This window comes from Dipodomys merriami, unplaced genomic scaffold, assembly GCF_024711535.1.
Source record: "Dipodomys merriami isolate MVZ:Mamm:240054 unplaced genomic scaffold, mDipMer1.0.p SCAF_5, whole genome shotgun sequence".
In the NCBI taxonomy this organism is placed as follows: domain Eukaryota; kingdom Metazoa; phylum Chordata; class Mammalia; order Rodentia; family Heteromyidae; genus Dipodomys; species Dipodomys merriami.
The window spans coordinates 74,606,041-74,619,455 of record NW_027206068.1 but is presented as its reverse complement, the minus strand read 5'-3'; the positions used below and the strand labels follow the sequence as shown (position 1 = coordinate 74,619,455).

At 40.7% G+C, this 13,415-nt stretch overlaps 1 protein-coding gene and 3 non-coding genes across 4 annotated transcripts in view; 1 reads left to right on the top strand and 3 right to left on the bottom strand.

Annotated features, from left to right (window-relative positions):
* The window catches only part of Znf746 (zinc finger protein 746), a 143,718-nt gene that overhangs the window by 94,196 nt on the left and 36,107 nt on the right, over positions 1-13,415 (top strand). The gene's annotated exons all lie outside the window — the stretch shown is intronic.
* Positions 1,209-1,280, bottom strand: Trnac-gca (transfer RNA cysteine (anticodon GCA)). Its single transcript has one exon. It is a non-coding gene; the product is annotated as a tRNA-Cys (tRNA).
* On the bottom strand, positions 2,088-2,159 carry Trnac-gca (transfer RNA cysteine (anticodon GCA)). The gene has a single exon. It is a non-coding gene; the product is annotated as a tRNA-Cys (tRNA).
* Trnac-gca (transfer RNA cysteine (anticodon GCA)) lies at positions 5,529-5,600 on the bottom strand. Its single transcript has one exon. It is a non-coding gene; the product is annotated as a tRNA-Cys (tRNA).

The window sequence follows — 13,415 nt, the reverse complement described above, 5'->3', positions numbered from 1 at the left end:
GAGACGCTTATCTCCAATTAGCCACTAGAAAACCAGAAGTGGCACTGTGGCTCAAAGTGTTAGAATGCTCACCTTGAGGAAAAAAGCTCAGGGACAGGGCCAAGGACCCAAATTCAAGCCCTATGACCAACAACAAAAAAGGAATAAAAGAAGAACTTAGACCAATAGCTTCCTCAGCCCCTAAAGACTCATCCAATCAGAGTCCAAGACCTCATGAATTAAGTTCTGATGTGGCTTCTCTGGATCCAGAGATCTATGATCTGAAAAGATAAAACTCCTTACTTCCATACCCCCATATGGAGAAAGTGCAGACACTCATTGTAACTCAAAGTATTTTTTATACTATCTTATTAAAGACAGGCTGTAAGAAATAGCTTGTGCTTTCAACATTTTTCCCTAAAATACCCTTAACTGACTCTGCAATTCAAGAATATTTTCTACCTTCCAGGTTTTCAGAGTCACAGTTTTCCAGCTCTCAGTAGTAGATTACTTATAAATAAAAAGAAAAGAAATTTTAAAATAGTAGATTTTTATTTTTTTTCTAGCAGGAGGCATCCTGGAAGTTCCATCACTTGGAATCAAAATCAAACACCCACAGACACTATCAACATCTTCCTTTTGCTGCCAAACATATGCACAGAAAAAAATCATCTCCCTGATTCAGAGTATGGTACTGTATTGACACCTCTTCAACACATGGCCTTCAGTGAGTCGATGCTGTAACTCAACTATACCTCTTCTGACACCTTCAGCCTCCTTCAAGTCCTCACCTCTGTGTTGAGCCTGTCTTCTCAGCAGAGCCTCGGCCCCGTCCTCCTAGGCAGCTCACATTGGGTGACCAGCTCTGGAACATGCCAAGTGCCAGCTTGTCTTCAACAAGGAGCAACGGTAAAAGTGGGTTATGAAAGAGCAGAAAACAAGAAGGGAGGAACAGCAAAGCAGGAAGGTATCTCATAAGGGCAACTTTGAGACCTACTGTGTGCACTTTACTGAAGGGACAGGGGACTCTAGGTGACCTGAGGGCCCTTCACTGGTTATAGTGACAGTACAAATGAAAGGCACATCAATATGACTCCACCTCATACAGCTCTGAGAAGGAGTCTCTAGGGTTGTTTCTAGAAGTCCCAACCATTGCTAACCTCCGAACTTCATTAAGGGCCTCCTGAAAATCAATGTGGTTAACATATGGTCCAAAATAAGTATAAATAAGGGGGCACCTGGATTTGAACCAGGGACCTCTTGATCTGCAGTCAAATGCTCTACCCCTGAGCTATACCCCCAGTGGCACTAATACTCCCCTAATTAATCTCTTTTATCTGTGTAGTAACACTTACCTCTGGTAAATTTAAATTATAGCTTCTGAACAAGTTTATAGCAGTGGCCAGACTTGGCTGCATTACCACCTTCTCTCACATCTCTATTCCTTCAGGCTTGTCTTTGAGTGGATCCACTTCCCATGGCCATTCTGGTTTAGTCACAGTGGCCCACTCCTCCCTAGGCTGCTAGCCTGCCCATCTCCTCCAGTGATGACAGAATGGCTGTCACTCACAGTGTCACACAGTTCTCAGCTTTGGCCTCTGCAGTAACAGCCCTATAGAATCCATCTTCTTCCTGGTAGGACAACTGAGCCAGGCTTTGAACTTGGAGGCTGAGGCAAGTATGAGTTGGGCTCTGGCATAGAAGGAAGTAGTTCACAGAAGGAAAGTCTACCCAACACGGATAACCAGGTGCTTCAGTGCACCTGACTGCTGTGGTGAGGAGGGGAGGGAGATGACATAAGGTTGGCCATTACTGGCTGCTTTTTAAATGCCTGCTGTTATCTAGAGATGTCTGGTTTGTTCTGGAAAAGCTTTGGAGAAATTTAAATCACAGCTCCTGCTTTCTCTTGGAGAACAAAACATATACACGAGGACCAGAGTCAGGAATGAAGAAGCTGATGGACATCAGACTGCAGGAAGACAGAGGAGTTAGATGTTGCAGCTGTACCAGGCTCACCTGTAGCTTTCTGCTCTGAAAATTTTAATTTTTATGAATGAAAGAAAAATAGATTCGAATATGAACAATAGTTCCTGTGAATTAAAGAAAAAAGGGGGTACCTGGATTTGAACCAGGGACCTCTTGATCTGCAGTCAAATGCTCTACCCCTGAGCTATACCCCCAAGCTATACCCCCATGACCCTAGTAACCACCTAACTAATCCCATTTGTCTGTGTCAATTTAATCCCCTTTATCTGACCCTCTGCATCAAACACTTTACCTGTCTCTTTGGTCTCCTCTCCTATTCTCTATATTCCGAATCCTCCAATGTGTCAATAAGTAAGCTGATAAAGGCGCACACTGTGAAGCCACACTCGCAGCCCATAGAGAATCTCTTCTTATGGAAATCTGTATCTTTCATTATGAGTAATTTTCTTAAATAATATCCCATCACTTTCTCTTTAGTGTGCTCTTACATATCTTTGTTTCAACCTCTGATTACATTATGTTTGCCTCTTTCACTATACTTCCTTTTGTCTATTTGCTTTATTTTACGTTCGGGAAAACTGTCTCACTGTATCTTTTAAATTTTAATTTTTTTATTTGATGTTTAACAGGTCTTTCATCTTTTTTTAAATTTAAGAGTTCCTTTATCTGCTTAATTCACATATGGGATAGTTTCCCCTATCTAGCCTCTTCTTCTCTCCCTCCCCTCCTCCTCTAGTCCTCTCCCTTTCCTTCACCCTTTCCCTCCACATCTCTTCTCCTCTCTCCCCTCCATTCTCTCCCCCACCCCGCCTCATAGAAGCCATGATTTTCATCAGTACAATAGGAATGAAGGTGTCTCAGGAATTGGCCAAACCCCATCCATCACAGGATCAATGGGATAAAATAGTCTAATTGTTTAAATACTTTCCCTAGTATTTCAAATACACTGAGAGAGTAATTCAAAAACACAGTGGACTTGTAAAACACTTGAGGGGAAAGTGCCCTGGTGCACCCTGCTTGCACTGGGCCACCGATAGTTGTTTCTCCAGGGTCTGATTCACCATGCTTAGCCATGCAGGCACTTAAAGGCCAGGAGGTCTGGCTAATGCTCAAGCTGCTGACAGCCTTGGCATCATCCACATGGTGCTGGTTTTGCAGGCAGGCATGCAGAATCCTGGGGGGCTAGGGAGTAATGGAGGATTCCCCCCAGGTTTCAAAGAAAGGTCTAGCAGGTTTGAAAATGTGTGATAGGGCAGGACCCCTCCAGACAGCCATGAGAGGATGGTGTGTGAAGCTGTGAGGTACAGCCTAAGTTTTGATGGAGACCTCAAGAGAGTGGAGATGCCATGCGTACATACTATGATTTGAAGTTTGAAGTTCCTCACCAGGGCAGACCCTCAAATTTGGACTCCCCTGACCCCAGAACTGTGAGGAAAAAGCCTCTGTTTGTTGTTGTAAAAAAATCTAATCTGTATTTCAGAAGAGAAAAGAGTTAGGGGGTATGGTAAAGGATAAGGGATGTGAGTATGATCAAGGCACATTTATATATATATATATATATATATATATATATATATATATATATATATATATATATATATACATGTATGGAAATTTTAAAGTGAAACACTTTATTTTGTATAATTATTATACCCTAATAAAACAGGTTGCCCAAAAACTAAATAACTCAGTCCAAGTACTCTATTAAGACAACACAAAATGAACTAAAATCTCTAAGTGTCAAATATCTCATTAACTGGGTATTGGTGGCTCTCTACCCATAAGAAGATAGTTTGAAGCAATCCCTGAGAGATCTACCAGACCTGGATCCTTCTTCCTTCCTTGCAAAAATTCTGTTTCCTGGGACCCTGGCAGGGAAATCAAGGTGAAGTACAAACACCAAGATTAGATAATAAAGACACTAGAATAGAGAGGACACCTGGGTTTGTGCTAGGGACCTCTTGATCTCCAGTCAAATGATCTGCCCCTGAGCTACATCCCTACACCCACCAGTATAAACATCTCCTATCTTTATAGCCACACATATTCTCTCCCTCCCACCCCAATAAATCTATCTGCTGTTCCCCTTGGACCAGGAAGCTGACTCCACTAGACACTGACTTTACGGTGACAGGGCAGACATGAGCTTGTCCTGCCATGTCTTCTCCTGTGACTCTCCTCTTCTCAAATGGGTTTTGTGACACAAAGCCATCAGCCAGCTGGACTTGGTGAGGGAACATAGGAGGTATGAAGCTTAGGTAAAAAAGGCCCAAGGAGCAGCCACTGTTGGAAAGGTTTTTGTTGCACAAGGAGAACAGGGTAGATGGGTCCATCGGGAAGGAAAGAGCCTGGCTGTGATGGACACGGGGGACTGGAGGCAGAGCCAGTCCCACTGGAGGGCCACCATGGGAGAGTAGACCAGTGAGTTCTCCATGTGGGCCTCCATCACCTACTGGGAGAAAGGAGACCGGGAGAGCAGCTGTCAGGGAAGATTTCTTCTCCCTGCAGAGTCCCCGCCCTCTCCAAGTGCCAGAGCAGAGAGGGACCCAAGCCCTGGAGGTTGACAAATAATGTGGTGGCATCGATACAGTTTAGAAATGTTTTCTGTTCTCTCTCTCATTTTTCTCCAAATATTTCTTTTCTTTTCTTTTTTGTCAGTCGTGGGGCTTGAACTCTGGGCCTGGGTGCTGTCCTTCAGCTCTTCAGCTCAATGCTAGCGCTCTACCACTTGAGCCACAGCGCCACTTCCGGTTTTCTGGTAATTAATTGAAGAGTCTCACGGCATTTCCTGCCCAGGCTGGCTTTGAACCACAATCCTCAGATCTTGCCTCCCGAGTAGCTAGGATCACACCAAATATTTCTTTATTGAGATTAAGTGACTACATAAATTTCACAATAGTTTGGCATAATTATACTTAGCTAAAGTCACAAATACATTTTAACCTTGACAATGATAATCATCATTATCTTAATCTACAAAGCTTATGAACCTATGAACTTTGACAATAAAACTATTTCTTCCAAGCAAAAGGAAAGAAATGTACATGAGTGGGCCTCCTGATTTGGTTAAAGTCTCAGAAAACAAGACTGGTGTTCCTGGGAAGAGGAACTCTGCCCCCAGAGTATCCTCAGACAGGAGCTGCTATATCCCAGCTCTCTAGCTTGTGGAGATGCCCAACAAAAATCAGAATTGTATATACACAACTGTGTAAGACTTCTTTAAATTTCCCTGGGTATATACAAACACACACACACACACACACACACACACATATTCACACATACCATATCAATTGTTTTCTCCAGACAACATTGTACAACATTCATTGTTTTCCTTAACAAGAGACAGAGCCCCATCTCCAATAGAAATAAGACAATGAGAAATGTTTCCTGGGGCCCAATGAGCACAATTCAGCTTTGAAGAAGGTGTGTTTGTCCGGAGTAACAGGTGTCAGGAAGGCTTTCTGTTCACACCTTACCTGCCTCTCCTTCTGCCACCTGGAAAGCTAAATTGAGGTGGTGAAAAAAGATGGACAGGGAATATTTTATTACAGAGAAAAGGCAGGGGGCACCTGGATTTGAACCAGGGACCTCTTGATCTGCAGTCAAATGCTCTACCCCTGAGCTATACCCCCACCTGGTTATACATGTCTACTATACATTCTAAATCTGCATGGCCATACCCTGGCTGTCATCCTGACATGTACACTTGCTACTGCTCTGCCATCTTGTGCTTTTTCTTTTAAATTAATGTACAGAGGGATTACAATGCTATGAGTCGGGTAATGAGTGTGTTTTCTTTTGAACAGTGTCTTCTGTTCCCTTACTATCTTCCAGTCCCTTCTCCTATGGCAGCTGATGGGCCCTCTGCTGAATTTTTTTCACCCGCTTTCCACTGTTCCTGTGTGCCCTCCTCCCAGCTGTTCTATTCTTTTTATTTTTTATTCTTGGTGGTCATGGAGCTTAAACTCTGGACTTGGGCGCTGTCCCTCAGCTCGTCAGTTCAAGACAAATTCTCTACCACTTAAGCCACAGTGCCACTTCCAGTTTTCTAGTGGTTTATTGGAGGTAAGAATCTCCAGGACTTTCTTGCCTGGGCTGGCTTTGAACCTCAATCCTCAGATCTCAGCCTCTTGAGTAGCTAGGATTACAGGCGTGAGCCACAGGCGCCTGGCCTCTGTTCTCTAAAGAAAAAAAAACATATAATGTTTTTGTTTTTTTCTTCAAATATTTGTCAATATTCATCAGTGACATTAGCTGAACCTGGAGTTGGTGTCATGTGAATTTTTAAATTTTTAAATTCAACACTTAAAACGTATGACTCTATGGATTTCTTCTTTTATCAGTTTTAGAAAATCGTGCCTTTCAAGTAACATGTATACTTTGGTATAAGCTGTTGAATCTGTGGACACTGAGTAATTGCAATGTCTCCTAAATTTGCTTCAGAATGTCTCTGGAATTTGTGGTAATTTTTCCCACTACTCTGAACTTTATTTCTTTTATTTTTTTCTTCTTCAGCAATCTTTCACCTAGTTTCTCAACTTTATGGATCTTTACAACAATCAACTTTTGGGTTAACTAATTTTCTCTACTGTTCATTTATTTCTCACTTTATTAATATATTTAATTCCTTTTATTATCTTGAGCTAACTTACCATTTTTGTGGCTTCTTAACATGAAGGTTAGATATCTGACTTTAAACTTCTCCACTTTTCTACTGAAGACAGTAAAATTTTCCTCAGTGCTACTTTGTCTGCCTTAAAATTTTCCATACTTTCATCACCATTTGGTTCAAATGTTCCTTTATGATTTCTTCTTTTGATTCTAAATAAATTGTAAGTGTGCTTTGTTGTCACGGTAGCTACAACCCTGTTGCTACACTCATACTTGTATGAATGTATGGTTTACAATGTACATCTTTAACTTATTTCAGGTAGAAGGCTGGTTTCTACAAGAACCACATTCATGCTTGGAGTGTGAGCACTTCCAGCCCACTCCCTGCTTCCAAGCAAAGAGAGAGAAGCCGAACATTGAGTTGACCATGGCTGATGATTTAATTAACCATGCCTATGTAAGATTTCCACAAAAACCAAAATGGAATTCAGCCTGTAGCAATCTGACTGGCCCAACCTGTGGTGTATTAGAAATTTTTGTCAATGACACTTCTTTGGTCCTCCAACTCCCTCTTCTGGACTATTAATTCTCCTAGTTTGTCCATAACTGCATAAGGTCATATTGCTAAAATAAATGCCTTCATTCAATACTTATAATGATTTTACATTCCTGATTAAACACTGTCACATCTCACTGAGTAGATTTTTTTCTAACTTTTTCATTCAAATAGGAAACATATAAAAGTGCACTATCATAAATATTGAGCTTTATAAATAATTTTTAAAATTATTCATGTAGCTGAGTATCAATGGTTCATGCCTATAATCTTAGCTACTCAGTAGGATAAGATCTGAGGATGGTGGTTGAAGCTATCTGGGGAAGGAAAGACCGTGAAATACTTATCTCCAATTACCCATCAAAAAGAGGAGATGGGAAGGGATGGGAAGGGGAAACAAAGGAGGAGGCAACAATGCTTGATAAGAAATATGCTCATAGCTGGGGGCCGGTGGCTCACACCTGTAATACTAGCTACTCAGGAGGCTGAGATTTGAGGATCACGGTTCAAAGCCAGCCTGGGCAGGAAAGTCCAGAAGTGGTGTTGTGGCTCAAGTGGTAGAGTGCTCGCCTTGAAGAGTGCAGGGATAGCACCCAAGTCCAGAGTTCAAGCCCCACGACCGACAAAAAAGAAAAGTACTGATTACCTTGCTCATGTAATTGTAACCCCTCTGTACAATATTTTCACAATAAAAAAAGGCTAGAAGTGGAGCCGTGGTTCAAGTGGTAGAGTACTAGCATTGATCGGAAGGAGCTCAAGACAGTGCCTAGGCCATGAGTTCAAGCCACAGGAATGGCACCAAAAGAAGTCATGGCTGGGAATGTAGTTTAGTGATAGAGTGTTTGCCTAGCATGCATGAAGCTCTGGGTTCAATTCGTCAGTACCACATAAACAGAAAAGGCTGTAAGTGGCAAAAGAAGCTTGAGCAAAAGAAGCTCAGAGACAGTGCCCAAGCCCTGAGTTCAAGCCTCAGCACTAGCAAAAAAAAAAAATCGCTTATATAACCCCATATCCAAATCAAGAGATAGAATAATATACAGGAGCAAATCGAAATAAGATGGAAGGGACTGACAGAATGTGTGCACTTACATCTTCATATTGCCTCAACTTTTAAATCATTTTGGTATTTTACATGTCCAAACACTAAAGCCTTAAATATAAGGAGATAAACCTTAAAAATCAAATATAAATGGTACAACTAATAGCATGTTTCACTGATAAGAGGACCTCAACAGAAAAAAACTCTTAGTGGTAACGTCATCTAAAGAAACAGATGTACTACAGTGAGATATTGAGCTTTATACAGACAGGTCTCTTCAAAAAACAATATATTAGGGCTGGGAAGGTGGCTCAGTGGTAGAGCGCTTGCCTTGCATGCCTGAGGTCCTGGGTTCGATTCCTCAGCACCACATAAGCAAAAAGAAAAAAGCCGGAAGAGGTGCTGTGGCTCAAGTGGTAGAGTGCTAGCCTTGAGCTGAAGAGCTGAGGGACAGTGCCCAGGCCCAGAGTTCAGGCCCCACAACTGGACCCCCCCAAAAAAAACCCCAAAAAACCAATATATTATTATTTTCTGCAACTAGGGTTCTATTTGTGGAAACAGGATAATTGAGAAATACTACAAATATTGTAGAATGGATGATTATGTCACTTATTAACTTCCTGATTCTCTTGTGGCTATATAGAAGAAAGCCATTGTTCTTAGAAAACACATGCTCAAAATTTAATAGTGTCAAAATGTCTTCAACTAACTTTCTAATGATTTAGAAAACATGCACCTATGTGTGTGTGAGGTGTGTGTGTGTGTGTGTGTGTGTGTGTGTGTGACAAATGAAGCAGAATGGTAACAACTGGTAAACCCTCGAGACTATCCGAATTTTCCTTATGTTTGATTGTTTGGTTGGTTTCTTGGATGTTTTTACTGGCGGGAGGGGATGGAGATAGCTATATAGCCAAGCTGCCCTCTAACTTGCAATCCTCCTGCTCATCCTGCTGAATGCCAGAATTACAGGCATCAATCTCCTTGCCTAACACTTTTTGTAACTTTTCTCTAGATTTGAAATATCTCAAAATAAAAAACAAAATAATTTTTTTTGTCAGTCACGGGGCCTCTCAGCTCTTGAGTCACGTCAGGCTTTTTCAGATTATATGGTGCTGAGGAATTGAACCCAGGGTGCATGCAAGGCAAGCACTCTACCACTGAGCCACCTTCCCAGCCCCAAGTAATTGTTTTTTAAGTTAACTTAAAAACAAAAAAAGAAGCATTGCTAGTAGCCCCGAAACCATTTTGTACTTTCTCCTACTCAAATCTCTTTGCTCCAAAAGTACCACTCTTGTTACCTCCAAAACTATATTGGCCTATCTTTGAAACTTATCATATCTCTTTCTCCCATCATTATGTATGGTATTCAGCCATACTATTTGTTTGTGATAATAGTTAGTTCATTTTCATTGCTCAGTAGTATTCTACTTTACAAATCATGATTTACTTATCTAACCTGCTCTGAAGGAATGTTCCAGGTTTTGCCAGATTTGGGCTGTTAAAAATAAGTAGCTATGAGGCGCTGGGAAGGTGGCTCAGTGGCAGAGCGCTTGCTTTGCATGCCTGAGGCCCTGGGTTCAATTCCTCAGCACCACATAAGCAAAAAAGAAAAAAGCCAGAAGTGGCGCTGTGGCTCAAGTGGTAGAGCGCTAGCCTTGAGCTGAAGAGCTGAGGGACAGTGCCCAGGCACAGAGTTCAGGCCCCACAACCGGACCCCCCCCCAAAAAAAATAAGTAGATATGAATATTCACATGTGTCTTTGAGAAATGCATGTGTAGATCACATTTCTGTTTGAGGAGGTAGTAACACATGATCAAAGTGGTTATGTACTCCAATTTATTAGCCATTTAGGTATCACATGTGAAGTGTCTGTTCCAGCCAGCACACTGACTGCAAAGAACCTTCTATTCTTTTTCTTTCCTTCCTTCTTTCTTTCCTTCCTTTTCTTTCCTTCCTTCCTTTTTCTTCTTTCTCTCATTTTCTTTCCTTTCTTTTTTTCCTTCCTTCCCTCCCCCCTCTCCCAACCTCTTTTCCCTCCCAACCTCTTTTCCCTCCCAACCTCTTTTCCTTCATTCCTTCCTTCCCTTTCTCTTCCTTCCTTCCTTCCTTCTTCTCTTTCCTTTCTTTCTTCCTTTTTCTTTCTTTCTCTCTTTCTTTCTCTGTAGTTCCCAGTTTGTTATAAGCCAAGTGTTCATATCGGTTTGGCTCTACTCTGGATATTTCATTCTGTTCCATTGACCTACATATTTCTCTAAACACTTATATCACATCAATTATTACTGCCTTAATTACTGTATATGTTGTAAATTCCTCCAGCCTGGTTGTCCTTCATGAGTGTTTCTATTCTTGATTTTTAAATATTCATACAAATTTTAAATCATTATGCTGATTTCTATAAAAATACTGTATGATTTTGTTTGAGAATCTACAGGTAAAGTTGAAGGGAAATTTGATATTGTTACTATATTTGGTCCTGTAAACCACTGACTTAATTTTTTTCATTCTTTAGGTCTTTTTAATAATGTTCTAGTTTTCCATATAGCGATTGTAAATAGCTTCATTTTTATCTCTCCATGTTTGATTTTCCATGTTGTAAACAGAATTGTTTCCCATGGTTTTTTTCCCCCCAGTGTTATTATTGTTGGTGGTGGTGGGTTGTTTGTTTGTTTGGGTTTTTTTGCTTTCAGGGTTTTTTTTTTTTTGGTAAGAGGGCAAAGGGAGTACAGAAGGAGAGGGAGAGAGGGTGAACAAATATAATCATGCTATTCAGTATACACTATGTAAAAAATGAACTATGCAATTTGTGGGCAAGGACAGGGAAGGGAAACAGGGAGAAGGAAGGGGCAACATGGTCTGAAAGAGAAATGTACACATTACCCAGCTTATAAAATGTTAACCCCGCTGTATAACACTTGAATAATAATAATACAATTTATATCTTAAAAATAGGATTGATTTTTGTTTTGTAAAACTTCTATCTAGGCACTCATGATCACACCTGTAACCCTAGCTACTCATGAGGCTGAGCTTAGAGGATTGAAGTTTGAAGCAAGCCCAGGCAGGAAGTTACATCTCTTATCTCCTGTTAACCACCAAAAAGACAGAAGTGGAGTTGTGACCAAGTGGTAGAACACCAGCCTTAAGCAGAAAAAGTTGACAGAGTACACACGTGAGAGCCCAGTACCAGCATACATGCACGTGAGCACGTGTGCATGCGTGCACACACACACACACACACACACACACACACACACCTTTTGTCACTTTTACAATATAAAAATATAATTGATTTCTGTGGTTTCATATTGTATTTAATGATTTGCTAAATTTACTTGTCGGTTCTAATATCCGATAGTCTCTATATAGCAGTATATTATTATAATATCCTGTGAATATGATAGTCTTATTTCCTTTGTTGCTATCACTTGTGCTTTTTATTCTCTTTGTTTCCTTTCTGTACTAGCCAGGACTTGAGAACATGGTTGAAGACAAGTAGTAACACTGGACATTGTTTGCTTTTTCCTGATCTAAGAAAATTATTCTGAATTATCTAGATGGGTCCTAAATGTTATCAAAACTATCCTTATACCAAACAAGAAATGAGATTTAACAGAGAAGGCAGTATGATCACAGAGGTTAAGATTAGAGTGACAGCATCCACAGCCAAGGAATGCTGGCAGCTACCAGAAAGTAGAAGAGACAAACTCCTGGCCGATGTGCTACCACTTGAGCCTCCCTACAGTTCTCACTTTTTTATTGTTAGTTGGAAATAAGAGTTTTTCATATTTGACTACCTGGGCTAGCTTCAAATCACAATTCTCAGATCTCAGCTGGTGAGGGTAGTATGAGGCAGTTGCCTGGTCCATCATGATTCTTAAAGTATCATTTCTGCTTCTTTCTCTTTCTCCGCTCTTTTTGTGATTACCATTACTTGTACATTGGGCCATTTCACCATGTCCCATTTTCTCTTGAGGTATTCTATAGTTTCCATTATTTTTGCCTGCTTCTATAATTGCATATTTTCTTCTAACTCTTCTTCCAATTTATTAGTACTTACTGTGGCCATGTCTGCTCTGCTGTTAAACCTATCTGTAGGATTATTTACATTAGAGAATTAACTTTTTATTTTTTCTTTCATTCAATTCTCTTGAAATCATCCATTCTGTCACTTATTAATTGCATTTTAACTTACAACACAGAGTTAAAGTCGATGTCTGGTAACTTGATGCTTTGGCTTTCCTGTTGATTTGAATGTATCATCTGTATTTCACTCAAATTTGTCTTTTAGGATGGATGATACTTTGAGACTCTACCAGATGTTGTCTTCTTCTAGAGTGGTAGAAAATGAGGGCAGGAATAGAATATTGTAAATCAATCTGGGAAAGATAAGAATCCAAATTAGATGTCACTGTTCATGTAGATGGTCCAGCATGCTGGTGTCAAGTTTATTCAAATTTGTTGTTCTGTCACCGTATCTCACTTGGACCTGTGCTTTCATCTTGGCATCCACTACCTTCTCTTAAAGCAACTGTTTGTTGTTGTTGTTTTTCTTTGTTTTTTTGGGGGGGTCCGGTCGTGGGGTCTGAACTCTGGGCCTGGGCCCTGTCCCTCAGCTCTTCAGCTCAAGGCTAGCACTCTACCACCTGAGCCACAGCGCCACCACTTCCGGCTTTTTTCTTTTTGCTTATGTGGTGCTGAGGAATCGAACCCAGGGCCTCAGGCATGCAAAGCAAGTGCTCTACCACTGAGCCAACTTCCCAGCCCCATTAAAGCAACTGTTTATACAATATCAAGAGTAATTTTTCCAAATGTCTATTTCACTTTTTATTAATTAATTAGAATCATTCTCAATTTATTTTCCAATACTAGGACTTAAACTCAGTGCTTGAGTGTGGTCCCTTAGCTTTTGTGCTCAAGGCTGACACTCTACTACTTGAGCCACAATTCCACTTATGGCTTTTTGGTTGAGATTAAAGTCTCACCAACTTTCCTGCCCATGCTGGATATGAACCATGATCCTCAAATCTCAACTCCTGAGTTGCTAAGATTATAGGGGTGGGTCATTGGTGTCCAGCTCCATCCCAATTCTTAAATTAAGGTTTAAAAAATGTACTAAGGATTCTAGATACTCACACACAGTGAGACGAAAAGAAAATACTCTTAGGAGAGAAACACGAAGACACAATGGCTAAGTGCCTCTTCATATTGACATAAAATAATATACATGGGCTGGGAGTGTGG